General features: G+C 42.6%; 1 pseudogene; it reads right to left on the reverse strand.

Moving 5' to 3' along the window:
- Positions 1-593: 593 nt before the first annotated feature.
- Positions 594-1,586, reverse strand: LOC141575453 (kunitz-type protease inhibitor 2 pseudogene; annotated as a pseudogene).
- Between the last annotated feature and the right edge of the window lie 1,515 nt (positions 1,587-3,101).

Genomic DNA, 3,101 nt, shown 5'->3' on the forward strand with positions numbered 1-3,101 from the left:
GCTGTCCATCTTCAGATGAACAGATAAACAAAATGTGGTCTATGCTTCATTGGAATATTATTCAATTATTAAAAATAATGAAGTTTTATTTTATTTTATTTATTTTTAATTTTAGAAGGGAAGCCCCTTTTTCTTAAACTTGTACATCTTACTTTCTTCCTTTCAGAATCCTAATAAAAAACTTATGTTTCTGCTTACTTAAAAAAACCAAAAAACAAATGAAGGAAACTATTAAAACATCACTTTTGTGATGGGAAAGGAGAAAACAAGATTCAACATAAGTATAGAAAACTGTATCAGGAGCAAAGAAATAATTCGAAGAGGAGCTTACTTCAGTCTAGGGCCAGACCACCTGCACACACAGCCCTAACCTAAGAGGATTTCCAAAGCAAAACAACCCCAGGAGACCAGGGAGCAAGCCCTAAGAAGTTTGTTACTTCTGAAGTAACAAATAGAAAACGAATGATCGCACAAATACAAATCACTTTATTTGAAAAAAGTACACACGCATTCAACACATGTCTCCCCTCCCTTCCCAGGCTCTCTTTAATCAACAGCTGGTGGAGGAGGGCAAACCCTTAGCGACAGGGCGTTCACAAAATGTATGTGTTCTTTGCCAGTTGCCATTTGTAGTCCCCGGAACTCCAGATGGTGCGGAGGGTGCACTCCTGGTGCCAGTGTGCCACCCTGATCAGGCAGACTATGGAGGCTCCCAAGAGGATCAGGACCATCACGGACAGCCCTGCCAGGACCACCATCACTTCAGTGCCGTGGGGCAGGGCAGGATACAACTCCTTGCCGAAGCAGCACTGCATGCACTCCTCCTTGGAGGGGTAGCTGTTTTTATTGCACTGGCACCCTCCATAGTTGAAGTTGTCAAGAGTTCCTCTCGGCATTAAAGTACCAGCGTGGGAAGGCTGCGCGGCAAGGCCCAGTGACCGCCTTGGCAGTGCAGTATTCTTCATAGTTGAAAATATCACTGGAGATGTCACCAGCATCCTGATTTCTAAGAACACTTGGGACAGAGGAATCTGCTCCATTCCTGCTGGTGGCCGGACCATCAATGGTGTTTTCTGTGACACCAGCACATTTTGCAAGACACTCCTCCTTGGTCATATAATTATCATCATTCCCTTCACAGCCTCCATACACAAACTGCTGGCAGTATCTGTCAGTGACATTATAGGACCACCTAGGGATGGCGGCCCAGCATGTTCCCACTATTTTCAAACTTGGCAAAATTCGTGGATGACACATTCTCCATTGGCAGCCTCAGCCCCAGAGAGGAGCAGCGCTGCCAGCAGAGCGAGGAGAACCCAGCACCGCTTCCGCCTACACAGCTGCGCCAAGACAGGCTCCACCTGGCCGCGCGCCACCAGCCGTTGGGGTCTCGGGATCAGGTGCTGGAAGGGCCTTTCCACGCACATGCACTGGAGCGCCTCGCATTCAGGTGCGGGTGCTCGCAGATGGTCCCAGGGTGTGGTGCTGGCTCTCGCCATGCAGGAGATGTCCGGGAAGCCCTTTTCTCAGAACTTAGGTGTGTGGACACCCTGGCTCCTTTGCCCACGATGCTTCAGTCCGCTCCTCGCTCACCCCTGACTCTCCCCCAGTTCAGAACCCCGCTGCACCCACAAACGCTTGGCGGGCGCTAGAGGTAATGGCGGCCGCTTAAAAGCAGCTACCCAAGGTGGTCCAAGAATGAAATTTTAATGTATGCTACAACACGGACCTCGTAATCATTGTGCTTCGAGAAGTAAGCCAGATATAGAAGGACAAATATTGTATGGTTCTACTTAAATGAGGAACCTAGAATAGGCAAATGCATAGAGACAGATATAGTAGTAGTATTTTACCTGGGCTCAGGGGGAACAGGTGTTACTCTTTTCATGAGTATAAACTGTTTTGGAGGATGATGAAAAAGTTTTGGATATAAATAGTGGTGATGGTTGCACAATATTGTGAATGTATATATAATGCTACTTAGGTATATACACTTTTGGTTAAAATGATAAACATTGTGTATATTTTGCCACAAGAAGACAACAAAACAACACATTTATTACCTCCCAGTCTCTTCAGTCTTTCATAAGATTGCAATCAATGTGCTGTCCAGCACTGAAGTCTTATCTAAAGGTTCTACGGGGAAATAATCTGCTTTCATACTCATGTGTGATTGTTGGCTGGTTCAGTTGCTTGAGGGTTACTGGATTGAGAAGCTTAGTTCCTGACTTGCTAGTGGCTCATGCTCAGTTCCTTGCCACATGGGTTTTTCAGAATGGCAGACTGCTTCATCAAAGCCAGAAAGAAAGGGAGAGTATGTTGGAAAAACAGAAATCACAATCTTTTATAACCTAATCACATGAGTGACATCAGTGACATCTCATCATCTCTGTCATATTTTACTGGTTAAAATTAAGTGACTACAGTCAGAGGGAGAGGATTATACAAAGATAACATCTCAGGAGGCAGGGTTCTTTGGGGGCCATCTTAGAAGTTGCCTTGCTGCAAAGAGATTATATAAAATGATACCATAGTATGTGCATGAAAATTATTATCACACTATTGTATCATCATATAATACCAAACCAAATGTTTCTGAATATTTAGCAACATGTACCCAAGGATTCAGATGACAGACTTGAATATTCACCTTTAGTCTATATTTTTCTTGTACCACAAAACCCAGCCACAAAGATAAACACTTTGATACGTCCAACATTTCTTTTTGAAATGAGAGCATTTTGCATGCCATCTTAGATAAATAACATTTTTTGAAAGATGTTCAAACTATCTGGCCTTCTGCGATTTTGCTTGTTTATTATTGAACATCAATACTTTCTTCCAACAACTTGACACGCCATTATTGTGACTGTAAATCTGTGCTACATCTTTGTAGAATTGTAACTGATGCCCAATGACATCTAGCTGGTACCTTAAATTGTTTATCAATAAAATTAATTATGTCTTTGAATAATATACAAACATATGAGTGTGTATAAATGTTTGTATATGTAATTTGTGCATATTGACCCCAAATAGACCTATTATTTCTAAGAAAAAAGTGGTAAATCCTAAAACTCTGCCTCAGTTCTTAATAAAAT

This window comes from Camelus bactrianus, chromosome 28 (genome assembly GCF_048773025.1).
Source record: "Camelus bactrianus isolate YW-2024 breed Bactrian camel chromosome 28, ASM4877302v1, whole genome shotgun sequence".
In the NCBI taxonomy this organism is placed as follows: domain Eukaryota; kingdom Metazoa; phylum Chordata; class Mammalia; order Artiodactyla; family Camelidae; genus Camelus; species Camelus bactrianus.